Genomic DNA, 14,000 nt, shown 5'->3' with positions numbered 1-14,000 from the left:
AGGTCTAGTAGTTGGGGTAGCATAGGCGGGAGCAACAGCCCTAGGCCTTTTTAATACGTTATCGACCATATGAACATCGACTTCCTTGGTCTCACAACTAGTCATTCTTTTGACTTATTGCTTAACCATGGAACTCAGAGACTTGGCATCCATGATCTTCTTGCTCCTAATACCCTCGTCAATGCACTCCCCAATAGGGATGAGGCTAGCAAAATGAGTGACTTAGGTGCTGATCAACTTCTCATAGTAAGGAGGCTTAAGGTTATCAATGTCCCACTTGATCATCTCATTTTCCATCATGGGAGGTTGCACTTGTGTGGCTAGCTCATGTCACCTCTGAGCATACTCTTGAAAGGATTCCCCCCTCTTCTTTTCTATCCTCTAAAGAACTGTGTGGTCGGGAGCTATCTCAGTGTTGAATTGGTAGTATTCTAAGAAAGAGTTGGCCATTTCCCACCAACTAAAGGCCTTTTCCAACCTCACATACCATGTGGCCACGGGGCCAGTCAGACTATCAGGGAAAATTTGGCAAAGCAGAGGGTGATTATCCCCATAGGGAGCCATCTTCCTACAGAACATGCGCAAGTGTGCGCCAGGGTCTCTTGTACCATCGTACTTGACTAACTCTAGTGTCTTAAAGTTGAGAGGCATAATGACCTAAGGGAAGTTGGTCAGACCATCTAGATCAATGCTTCCACGGATGCTAGAGCCCTCTATGATACGAAACTTCTTAGCCAGAGTTTCCACTTGGCTCTTAACTTGGCCATACCCAGGTTTAGGGTTCTTGTCCTTAGAAGGATCTATTTCCTGGTCATTGCCTTAGGGTGGTACATTGTGGCCCTGATCCTATACTAGCGGAGGCTGATTTTCATTCTCGATTTGGGGACCTCCTTAGCTATGACTGAAAGAGTTTTGTCCTCCTCTTACAACCAGTTGTTGCACCATGCGCATCAATTTCGACATTTTCTATTTTAGAAGAGCAATTTCCTGAGCATTTTCCTCATGGGGAGAAGTACCACTAGTAGACATCTCTCTTGCACGAGACCTAGTGACAATGGGATCACGGCGTGGCGGTATCTTAGCCTGTTTCTTTTTAGCAATCTTTTGATCCTGAGAATGCGGGAAGTGAAAGAAATAGGGTGCGTTTGACAAAGTGGAAACACAACACCAAAATCAAGTTAGTTTATGTCCTTGCTATTTAACATGCACCTACCATTTTCAGAAAAATTTGGCTTTGCACCCTTAATCGGGTATTTATCATGGTGAGTTTCTACTATGATGCAAGATTAATACACAATAGTTTATATAAATTGACTATTACACCCTTGTTACATAATAGGTAAGAAATAGATTTATTTGTACTCATTAAATAATATAAAATTTACCAACAATTATATTTTTCAATAAGAAATGTTACGTCCACAACATTTTTCGCAATACTTTCACAACAAAATTTATGTGGAAAGTTGTTACTAGTTCTAATTTGAACCCATTACTGAAATTATTTTATTACTCACCAATATTAACTAATAACAATCTGTTACTTAAAATTTATTGTGAAAATATTGTGATAACATTTCTCAATTAGGATTTTTTATTCTTTATATTATTTCTCATTTCTCAGCCTTATTTCATCCATACGCTTTTTTTTTCTCCTCCACACACGTTGTCCTTATCTCTATCCCCCCCCCCTCTTTTATTTTCTTTTTCTCCCTCATTCAAGAACGTTCCAGCACTAGCAGGTGCTCATTCTCATTCTTTTTTTCTTTTTTTTTTTTCTCCCGCGCTTTCTCAATGTTTTTTTTTTTTTTTTTTTTTTTTTTGTTTTATTTGATTCCAGAACACTTGTCCCCAACGCAGTCTAGATGGGTCATCTTCATCCCAAAGCAGTTGGCCCAACCTGGAGCCATTGCTCATCTTCGTCCCCAACGTAGTCCAGATGGGTCATATGTCTTCTGTCTTTTGTCTTTTGTCTTTTTTTTTTTTTTTTTCTTTTATTGTTATGATTTGATTAATTTTAAAATTGTGTTTTTGAGTTTGTATTTTGATAATCTAATTATGCTTGAGTTTAGAGATGTTTGAGAGAAAGATTGTTGTGTTTGTAGCTGTGAGAGGAGAGAGAAACGGAGTATTTGTGTAAAAGTGCTGTCACAGCACTTTTCTCTCCAAGTTTTCCTCCTGATTTGGGAGGATAAAAAATGTGGGCCCGGGAGAGAAAATTTTCTCCCAGGTTTTCTATCTTCCCTAACCAAATAGTGGAAAACAGTGTTTTCCACCCTATTTTCCTCCCTCTATTTTCCATCCTCCCTGTTTTCACCCCAACCAAACATAGCCTTAGGGATAGGGTATGGTCTAGCATGTACAAGCAACGAGGTTGCTTTTCCTAGGGGTTTAAACATGAATGCCATGCAAGCAGGATAAAAGGAACCTAGAGTAGTGCACAATTTCTTTGGCGCAAGCAAAAAGGGTGCACATGTTACAAGACACTTTCCCCTGACCTCTAGCCCTAGAAGGGTATCATTTCAAAGGCTTGGATGTTCACTCTTTGGGTTTTTCCTAGCCTTGATGGGCTCTAGCTTGATCTATTCCTCACGGGATTGACATAACTAGGCCAATTGTATACAAAGGCTTAATTGGTAGGTGGCTCCTGTCCTTGGGTACTCAATTGCCATACCCTTCCCTTCATGGAAGTTATGGGGTTGGAAGGATCAAGGTGGCCTTTTCAGCAACTCCTGTCCACCCATGGACCTAGAAATGCCAACAACATCAACCTCGAATCTAACTATGGGTAACAGTACCGATTTTCTATCCATACACCTACAGATTGGGTGATGAAATCCCCAAAAGAGGTGAGACCTTGCCATTAGTGTGGAGCCCAGGTTTGGCTTAAAAGGGTGTACATGTCATGCAATTCTTAATGAAAGGGAAAGACTTTTTGAAAGCACAACATATATATATACATATAGAAAGCAGATAAAGATGTAGCGGAAATTAAATTTTGCTACCCTATGTTTGTATGTGAAGGAAAGTGGTTAAGCCCCATGTGAAAATACTTCAGAACCTCCCTTTTTTTTGCTCTTTTGAAAATGGTCTACTAATATATAGTAGAAGCCTTTTTCAAAAGGAAAGCCCTGGAGATCGATGCCATTTTTTGTATTTTTGAATGCCAATTTTTGTGTTTTTGAAAGCCAATATCTGAAGAATATGGTTTTATCAAAAGCTCTAAAGGCTAAACTCTAATCGCTCTTTAGTGGAGTCGCCAGTTTGTCGACACTCGACCTCGACCGGCTAAGCGGAAAGACTACCGTTACTATGCCTTCGTTCGACCACCCACCATGGTGACAGCTCCTGTGCGTGCGGGGCCTCGTTGGAGGGCCCCTCTCGATAGGTATACGTGTGTGTTTCGCGCAGAGCTTTAGGTGCTCTCTCTCTCGGTGGAGGAAGGTAGGTCTACCTTTGGAATTATGGCAGGAATTTGGGCTAAATTTTAAGGGATTACCAAAGGTAAGTGGAGTCACCACCAATCATTGGGTTTTTCTAAGATGTGATTGGTCACTAATTTCTAGTTGATTTTATTACCAATCCTAGGCGAAGAAAACTGTCATTTTTCCTAATCTAATATGGATGGCAAAAAAATCTTGATTCTTAGGTCTAGAAGTTTGGTTACGTGTGGGGAAGGTGTTAGGCACCCCACAACGCCTGTCCAAGGATAGTCTTTTGTTTTGATAAAACCTTGATTTTTGGAGATTGGCAGTAAAAACATGATTTTGGCATTGGCTTTCGGGGCTTTGAGGTTTGGTTTTTGAAAAGGTGTGGTCCCAATCTATGCTTTCCTATGGCATTCGAGCTGATTAACAGATTTCCACGACAAAAGTCCAACGACATGTCACCTTACTTTCGTGGCGGGAACTAGGCATCGCCTGCCTTAAGTGACACAGATTGCGACAATCACACCGGAAAGGGGTGAGCAGGTATATACATACATCATGCATAATGCTAGCACACTGAGCAGGAAAGTAAATGCCAACATTCCTAGAGTATGGCCCAAAATATAGGTGCAAGAAAGTAAACAGGGGTCACCATACTCTAGAGATGAGGATGAATGTGTTGGAAAATCTGGTTTTGCATCTTATACAAAACACACAACAGAAGCAACAAACATAGATCTACTTTATTCATGAGAGATGACATGTAACCTTGAATTCTAGAAGAAAGAATAGAAAGCGTACCTTGATGTAGTGAAATTCAAAACCAAGACTTGAGAATACCTTTAATCTTCATCTCAATTCCACATGGTGCCCAAGATGAGTGGTTTCTTAATCAGTCTTTATGTACATTGATTCTCAAAGAAAGTTCTTCTTCTTCTCATTGTAGAGAAAAACTATTTTCTTTTCTTTTTATCATACGTACTTTCTAACTACCTTAGTAGTTACTTTATTTAATAACTCTTATTAAATAAAAACTGATTATCTAATTGGGTTAGCCTTTTCGACTTGCCCAATTTGGCTTTAGTTTCTGGCTTGAGATGGGACCAGAGGGAATAAATAAGACTCTAGCTCCAATGGGCCTTGGGCTTATTTGTCAACTCTTGACAAGTCTAAAGTTACCATTAAATATAATTGCACTCTAGGCCTTATTAATAAATTATATTCCAAGACTTTAATGATATCATTTGACCCCTCCATGAAATATCCATAGTGAACAAAGTCATAATGAATTGTCACTTTGTAAACAACTATTTTATCCTTAAACACCCAGTTTAATCTTTTAGTTATTCATATTTATTGAAATCTGATTTCAATAAATATAAACTTTAGTAACTCTTTACTAAAGTGGGCGCCCTAAATAACCGGTTCCCATTAAACTTATCTTAAGGGGATATTTTGTGTCTCTACAAAAAGAGATTATGGATTCCATCTTGGGAATATGTGTTCCCTCAACACTACGTGTAGTTACCCAACATACTGAGGTTTTGACCGTCAATATTAGATCTTACTCCTGATATATCAAAGTAACCTACATTTCATGATCGGGTTCACTATCCTCTCAGGATTAAGAGTCTATGAAAGTAGAAGTCGTAAGATTAATTATTCAGGTGACAGGATTGAATAATTAATCTCATAGTGGTCCAGTTCAATATGTTTTAATACTTAAGACATATCAACACATCAATTAGAAGTCTCCACTTCCATGATCAACACAAACTATCTTAGTTGATGTGTTATAGTCTTCGTAGATGAAATGTCCAATTTCATCACCGACTACGAACTATATTTTGAGTTTATAAGGAACTTGTGATTTATATCTTTTGTGACTAAATCACATAAATCACATACAATTCATTTCAAGGAATATGATAATGTCCCATTAGTTCATTTATAAATTGTCTCATATAATTATACAATTTAATTATTTATGACATGCCAATAAATTGGATTTTAGGGCATAAACCCCAACAGAATGGTACATGGCATGATATATCTAATACAAACCATCTAAGGGAGAAAGGGAGGAGGAAGGAGGGGGTTTAAAAGAGTACATAACCAAATGGGAAAAACTAGGCTCCTAAACCTACTAAACATAGCCGCTTGGCTCACATCGATATACTTGTGCCCGCGCCCTTTTTGCCTGCACCTAGGAGATCGCGCCCTAGCCCCATGATTCCTCGCTCCATGTGTGTACATGCAAAGGCAAAGACAAGAAAACTAGCAGACAAGCAATGGAAGGAAAGTGCAAAGAGCACACTAAAAAGGCATAAAGCAGATAAACATGATAAACATGGCAAGCATAGCATGTGACAAAGGCAAGAAAGCTAACCAACAAGCAAGAAAGGAAACAAACAGAGGTGGTGTCCGTGAGGGAAAAATGTAGGTTTGGATTGGATGTCCATAGCTTCATTGGGTTGAAGCATGGACGACACACTAGTAAGCAAGACACATGCATGGACATGTAAGGAAGTGTGTAAATATGCGCAAGAAGCCAAAGGGTGGCACAAACAAGTATGGTGAACATATCATCGTGTGGAGCGGAAAAAGGGAAGGGTACACGTGGAGCGACATAGCATCTGGAGACACATCCCAGGTGGTTACACCTGAACAAGGCCTCAAGTGCATCGGATATAACCACACAGCCACAAACCCACTAAGGGTGTCAAATGTGGCAAAGCCTAGAATTAGAGAGGCTAACACAAGCATAAAGCATAGAAGAAAGCAAGCATAGACATGCAAATAGGGGTGATCCAAACCCTTTGACATGGGCCAAGGTGTACAGACAATGACAAAGACCATGGGGTCTAGATCGGGTCCTAACCATCAACCAAAACAGAAGAAAGAAAGATAAAACAACAAAAGGGCAACAATAGCACATGGCAAGATAAACATAGCCTAGGTCTAGGCACATAAACATGGCATAGAGCGCACAAACACATGAAAGATGGCATAAAGCAAGCAGAGCATAGATCCAAGCACATAAGCATGTGAAAACATAGATCTAGACATATAAGCATGTGAAAACCTAGATCCGAGTAGGCAAGCATGTAAAAACATAGATCTAGGCACACAAGCGTGGGAAAACATAGATCTAGACATATAGGCATGGAAACATACACGTGTGCGAACATGTGAAAGCTAGCACATAAACATGGAAGAACGTGAATCCAAGCATATAAACATGTATGGATGTGGATCTAAGCATAAAACATGGCAAAAAGCATACAAACACAAAGATCCAAGCAAAGCATAACCATGGGCATGATATCAAGCATGTGAGCACATAACCCTAATATCAACGCAAAGCAAAGTGAGGAACGAAACAAAGGAAATATGGCATAAAACCCAAAGCATGTTGATCTAAACATAAAAGCATGAAATGATGTAGATCTAAGCATAAAACATGGCATAAAAACCCTAAGCATGTAGATCGGGACAAATAAACATGTGAATCAGCATAAAAGAACATGGATCTAAGCTAAAAACATGCTAGAAATGGGATAAAGCAAGAAACATGTCAAAGAAAGCAATAAAACATATTATGAAAGCAAAAAGGAAGGATAAATGCTAGAAAAAAGATCTAGAAGGTTAGGGGTATGGATGTTAGCTAAAAAAAGCTACATCCACGCCCCTAAACCCCAAATCCCAAGTGTAGAACCAAGAAAAGGAAGATTGGGTGCAAAAGCAATACCTTGTGTTCTTCGTGAAGAGGGAAAAGTCAAGAGACTTTGATGTGTTTTTTTTGGAGTGTTTTTGGGTGTTTGGAAGAGAGAATAAATATAGAGAGGAACTAGGCAGAGGGAAACTTTTAGAAAAATGTGTGTGTGTGTGTGTGTGTGTTTTTTTTTTTTTTTTTTTTAATCTGATGGGTGCTTAGGGCTATTTATAGACCCATGCGCGTTTTTCGAGGCAGCGGCCATTATAGGGCCACTAGCAGCCATTCAACGGTCGCCGGCCTCAAATTGTTTCTGATCTGGTTGATCATGACTCCTTTGGATTGATCTTGATTTTTAGTTTCTAAAAAGGTATGGAACTCAAAAATCCAATGGTTGGATCAAAAGTTATGGCTCTCAGAAGTTTGTGGTGCATCGATTGGTGCACCATCCCGGTTTTCATGATATCTCGGCCGTTCTAACTCCGACTTTGACCTATGAACAGTCGTTGGAACAAGAATTCGATGATCTTCACAATGGCATTGGTTTCAACCTGTTTTGGCAGCCGGATCAAAATTAGGGTTTTTGGGTGCACCTAGGATTGACTTCGGGTTAAACTTGGTCAAATTGGGTCAAACTTGATCAAAGTTGTCAGAAATTTTTGAGAAGCTTGGGTTTGGTGTAAAGCTATGAAAAACGTTGTTTTGTGGAATTTTTGAGCTTGTTTGATCTTCGGTCAACCCTAGGGCCGACTAGGGGTATTTTGGTCATTTTAGCTAAAAGAGGCACTTCGGGTTCTTCAATGCCTGAACAGGTTGCACCATATCATTATGGATGTCCTCATGGCCCCGTAGGGATAAAATGATGTTTTTGGATTTTTCGGGTTCGGGCACACAAATCGAGGGTGGACAAAATACGATATCAATAGGGGTCCACAGGCATGGGGTCCAAGCAAGCCTTCATGCATCTCTTCAATCAAATGGTTAGCCTCGGGGGCATCTATGCATCAAAGCAAATTTGTTTCTTAGTTCCTCTTATACAAGACTTCCCCACTCAAGAAAAACTGGCAAACCATGGGCTTGATGAACTTCTCACTATCTATGGCCCTAGGCGAGTATTCACTATCTTTGATATAAGCCTTGATATCATGTTACCATGGCTTCCTATTGACTTCAACTTCGACGTTCATGCATTCTTCGATATTCATACAGTAGGCCGACACACCACGGACCTCTATGCACAATGGTCACATGTCATCTCCTACTACCAACTTAACCATGCTAGCCAAGGTGGCTAAAACATTTGCGAACTAGTTGTGTGCTTGGGGCAAATAAGCAAAGTTAATGTTTTGGAACTTTGGCATTAAACGGCTAACACATTTCTAATATGAAATCAACTTGGTGTCTCAGGCTTGCCATTTTCCCTCTATTTGGGAGATGATCAACAGGGAATCTCCAAAGACACTTAGATTGTACCTGAACTCTAAGGTAACTTGCAGGCCTACTATGCATACTTCGTACTCTGTGACATTATTGGCCTTTTGGGGATACTAGAATTGCTCCCACTCCATTTCCAGTGCTATTGGCAGCTCCATCAAATAAAGCTTCAAATGCCATGGCTCTACATTTCTTAGTTCGGGCTCTATTGCCACAACATCCTCATTTATGAAGAGGGATTCTAAGAAATATGGATTGTTCAATGGCTGGTTAACCAGGTAATCGGCTATGGCTTGGCCTTTGATGGCCTTTTGCATTACAAATACGATATCAAACTTGGATAGCAACATTTTCCAACGAGAGATCTTCCTTGTGAGGGCAAACTTTTCAAAGATGTACTTGATGGGATCCATGCGGGAAATCAAAGTAAAGCATATACTGCTGCAACTTGTGTGAGGCCCACGCTAGGGCGCAACACGTCTTCTCAATGGCGATGTAGTTTATCTCACAACTAGTGAACTTCTTACTAAGGTAATAAATCGCCGTCTCTTTTTGATTGAGTTCATTTAGCTGACCTAACATGCAACGTATGGATGCTTCTTGCACCACTTGATAAAGAATCAACGAATGTCCTAGCATCAAGGGAACCAAAATAAGGGGGTTCAAAAAATACTACTTAATCTTGTCAAAGGCTACTTGACATTCATTCGTCCATTCTATCTTCCTATCCTTCTTCAAGAGCTTAAACAAGGGATCATACGTGGCGGTTAACTACGCTATGAAGTAGGCTATGTAATTGATCCTTCCTAAGAAGCTTCAAACTTGTTTCTCAGTTTTTGGCGTAAGCATGTCCTTGATGGCTTGGACTTTTGCTGGGTCTACTTCAATTCCTCTCTGGCTAACTATGAAGTTGAGCAATTTCCCAAAACTGGCTTTGAAGACACACTTGTTTGGGGTTAAGCCTTAACCTGTACTTGACGAGGTGCTTGAATGGCTTTCTCAAATATATCAAATGATCTCTAGGAGTGCGCGACTTGACGATCATATCGTCCATATAGACTTCGATCTCCTTGTGCATCATATCATGGAACAGAGTTACCATGGCTCGCTGGTTGGTTGCCTTATCATTCTTCAAGCTGAACGGCATGACAACATAGGCGTAAGTTCCCCAATGAGTGGTGAACGCTATCTTGGCTTTGTCTTCTTTAGCCATCTTGAACTAATTATATCCTGAGATCCCATCCATAAAGGAGAAGAACATGTTGGTCATAGTGTTATCAATCAAGGTATCGATATGTGGCAAGGGAAAATTATCCTATGGGCTAGCTCAATTCAAATCTCTATAATCAACACACATGCGTACTTTCCCATCCTTCTTTGGCATGGGAACAATGTTGGCAACCCAATCAGAGTAGACTATGACAAAAAGAAAACCAGCTTTCAACTATTTTTTTACTTCTTATTTGATTTTCAAGATAATCTTTGAGTTCATCCTTCGAAGGGCTTGTTGCACTGGGCTCTTTCAGATTTAATTGGAATCTTGTGGACAACAATCTTGGTATCTAGTCCTGGCTATGAGCTATGAGCTCATCTTTCATTTCTTTGGGAAGGTTCACCCTGATCTTGACGGGTTTTTCTGTCTTGCCTTTGTCGACTAGGTTTATCATCTCTATCTCTTCTATATTGGGCTTGGGCCCTTCACTTTCTCTGTTTAGAGCTTCTAGGGTGTCTCAAGGTAAGTTCGGGACCTCTTCCATTCCTTCAAAATCGTGATCCAACTCTATTGTCTCATTCACATTATCTACACCTTCATTATGGCAAAGGGACAATATACCCACTTGGGAATTAGAACAGATCCTATAGAGCAGAACATATATAGAGAAACATGTTAGGGTTTGTGCCCTAAAATCCAATTTATTGGCATGTCATAAATAATTAAATAGTTTAATTATATGAGACTATTTATAAATGAACTAATGGGACATTATCTTAGTCCATGAGATGCATAGTATGTGATTTATGTGAAAAGTCACAGAAGATATAAATCACAAGTTCTTTGTAAACTCAGAATTTTAGTTCGTAGTCGATGATGAAATTATGCATTTCATCTGCGAAGACTATAACATATCAACTAAGATGATTTGTCTTGATCATGGAAGTGGAGACTTCTAGTTGATATGTTTTAAGAGTTAAGACATATTGAACTGGACCGCTGTGAGATTTATTATTCTCCTAACGACTGTCAAATGAATAATAAATCTCACGACTTTTATTTACATCAACTCTAAATCCTATGGACCTGATCATAAGGTGTCGGTTGCTTTGATATATCAGGAGCGAGATCTATGAGTCACGATCAAAACCTCAGTATGTTGGGCAACCGCATTTAGTTTTGATGGAATATATATTCTCAAGATGAAATTCATAATCTCTTAACGGAGATATAAAATATTCCCTTAAGATAAGTTAAATGGGGTTGGTTAGTCAGAGTGTTGGGCCCAACCACTTTAGTAAGAAGTTACTAAAGTATATATTTATGAAATTGGATTTCATAAATATATGATGAATAACATAAAGGATTAAACCGGATACTCAAGGATTAAGATGTAGTAATCTTCAAAGTGGTAGTCAAAATTCATGACTTTGTATTACTATGAATATTTTAATGAAGGAGTTGTATGTATAATAAAATCTTGGGATATAATTTATTAATAAGGCCTAGAGTGCAATTATATTCTTATAGTGGTATTGAATATATTTAATGGTAACTTTGGACTTGTCAAGAGTTGACAGAAAAGCCCAAGGCCCATTGGAGCTAGAGTCTTATTTGTTCCCTTTGGTCCCATCTCAAGCCACAAACTAAAGCCCAATTGGGTAGGCCCAAAAGGCTAACCCAATTAGATAATCAGATTGTATTTAACAAGAGTTATTAAATAAAGTAACTATCAAGGTAGTTAGAATGTACGTATGATGAAAAGAAAAGAAAACAGTTTTTCTCTACAAGGAGAAAAAAAAAAAAAAAAAAAGGAAGGATTTTTCTTTGAGAATCTATGTACAGAAGACTGATTGAGAGACCACACATCTTGGGCACCATGTGGAATTGAGATGAAGATTAAAGGTATTCTCAAGTGTTGGCTTTAAATTTCACTGCATCAAGGTATGCTTTCTATTCTTTATTCTAAAATTCAAGGTTACATGTTATCTTTCATGAATAAAGTAGATCCGTGATTGTTGCTTCCACTGTGTGTTTTCTATGGGATACAAAACCAAATTTTCCAGCAAAACATAAGATAATTTGCACACATATATTCATAGGAAAGCAAATAAAGAGAGATGCAAGAATTTCCTGAATAATATGCTGAATATTTCATTAATGGATTAGGGGTAGGGGAAAACAAAGTTCATGCCTGATAATAATAAATGGAAAATGCTCTTTTTTGTTGTTTCTGGGAAAACAAACTGGGGAAATGAACAAGGAATACAAATAAAGCAGGAAATAACATAAGCATGCAAAACAAACTAGATATGCTATTCCAACCCCTTCGGGTGATCGGGAGGCCCAATCACTCGATGATGGAATACTTCTTACTCAGCCAATGCAACCACAAGGCAAGGTTCAATGGTCCAAAGGCCTGCTAACTCTCCTCGCATCCTTGGTTGGATAGTAGAAGTTGGATTATCTTTAAGAGATATGATAATGTTCATGGAGAACTCTTCAGGACAGAGCCGAATAATGCAAGCCAGATTAGGCCCTTCTTTTTCCAATTCCTTGAAAGGTTCTGGCATAATGACCTTGGATGGAGCTTGAAAAGTGGTTCTGATATGGGGAATAGGCATCCTTGAAGTGTCACACTTCCTCTTCTTGCCTCTAGAAGCTTGAAAGAGTTCTTCATGCGTAGAGTTCTTCTGAGAGTTCAACGAGAGCAGGGCTCCCACGTCCTACTGCTCCATGGCCTTGGCCTAGTTTGTAACCAAATTGAGCATTTCCTTCGTGGCAATCAGAACTGTTGTGGGCCAGCTGGACTTAGGCTCTGAAGTATTATGGATCATGGAAACTAGCTCGTAGCTATGGAAAGATGCTTTAGGGAAGGCATTGGCATTGATGTAAGGGATGGATGTCTCCTGGAAGATAGTCATGGGCTCTTCAGCCATAATGGTGATCAACTAATTTTCAAAGATGAACTTGAGTCTTTGATGAAGGGTAGACACGACTGCACCTGCTATATGCAACCAAGGTCTCCTTAAAAGCATTTTGTAAGGAAACTTAGCCTTAATCACTTGGAAGTTGACCATGAAGAATCTTGGGCCGATCTCAAGCATTAGCTAGATTTCGCCTTGCACTTCACATCGTGTCCCATCAAAGGCTCTAATGATCATAGTGCTACGCTTAATAAGAGACATGTCCACTTTCAGGCACTTAAGAGTGGCCATTGGGAAAACATTCAAGGCTGATCCATTGTCGATTAGCACCCTTACGACAATTATGTCTTCACACTTGACCATGATATACATGGCCAAGATGTGATCTCTACCTTTTGGTGGTAATCCATCATTTGAAAATGAGACTTGCGCTCTGTTTGTTTCACTGGAAAACCTTCTGTGAAGATAATTATCCGCATTTTTCAGTGTTTGGTAGTACAAAAAAAAAACTGGTCAACGAAAATAATCTTTAGTCAATGGAAAACCCTAATAAAAATAAGGCTTATTTTTTATAGGTTGTTTTCCAAAAAAAAAAAAAAAATGGAAAACAATCTCTCTCTCACTCATTGCATCTTCTATAAAATATTATATTCTTCTGTGGCTGTGGGAAACATAATTTTTTGGCACTTTCTCTCTCTCACGGTAAGCTCTCTCACTTTTTCTCTCTTCTCTTTACTTTTTCTCTAATCATATATTCTTTGCTTTGAATTTCAATCTTGATTTTTTTTTTCCTCTAAGAAATTTTCGATTTGATGGATTCTAGACATAAATTACTTTTTTTTTTGAAATTAAAAAAAAAATATTTTATTGATGTAAAGGAAAACATATATAGAGTAAGACATGCCAACACTATACATGTTACAATACCAAACCAACCACAAAAACTTCAAAAAAATTATAAAAAGAACAATGACTTTCTAGAACACAAAAACATGCTTATCCTTTAAACCTGAGTAGACAAAACTCGTTGATATGCCTCCAAAACTGCATTGGCTCCTCCTCCAAAACTGCATTCTCAAAATAAACTTTGTTTCTTGCATTCCATATTGCCCAAGACAAAACTACCCATTGCTCCAATTCCTTCTTCCAAGCAAAAGTTACATCTTTTCGCACATAAAGGTGCAAAAAATAAATAAATAAGAAGTAGAAAGAATGAATGAAGTAAAAGGAAAAAAATTTAAACATAGTGCCTATATTCCTCTAAATTGTTTTTTCATGGGACA

Source organism: Quercus robur, chromosome 4, assembly GCF_932294415.1.
Source record: "Quercus robur chromosome 4, dhQueRobu3.1, whole genome shotgun sequence".
NCBI lineage: Eukaryota > Viridiplantae > Streptophyta > Magnoliopsida > Fagales > Fagaceae > Quercus > Quercus robur.
This window is presented reverse-complemented; position numbering follows the sequence as displayed.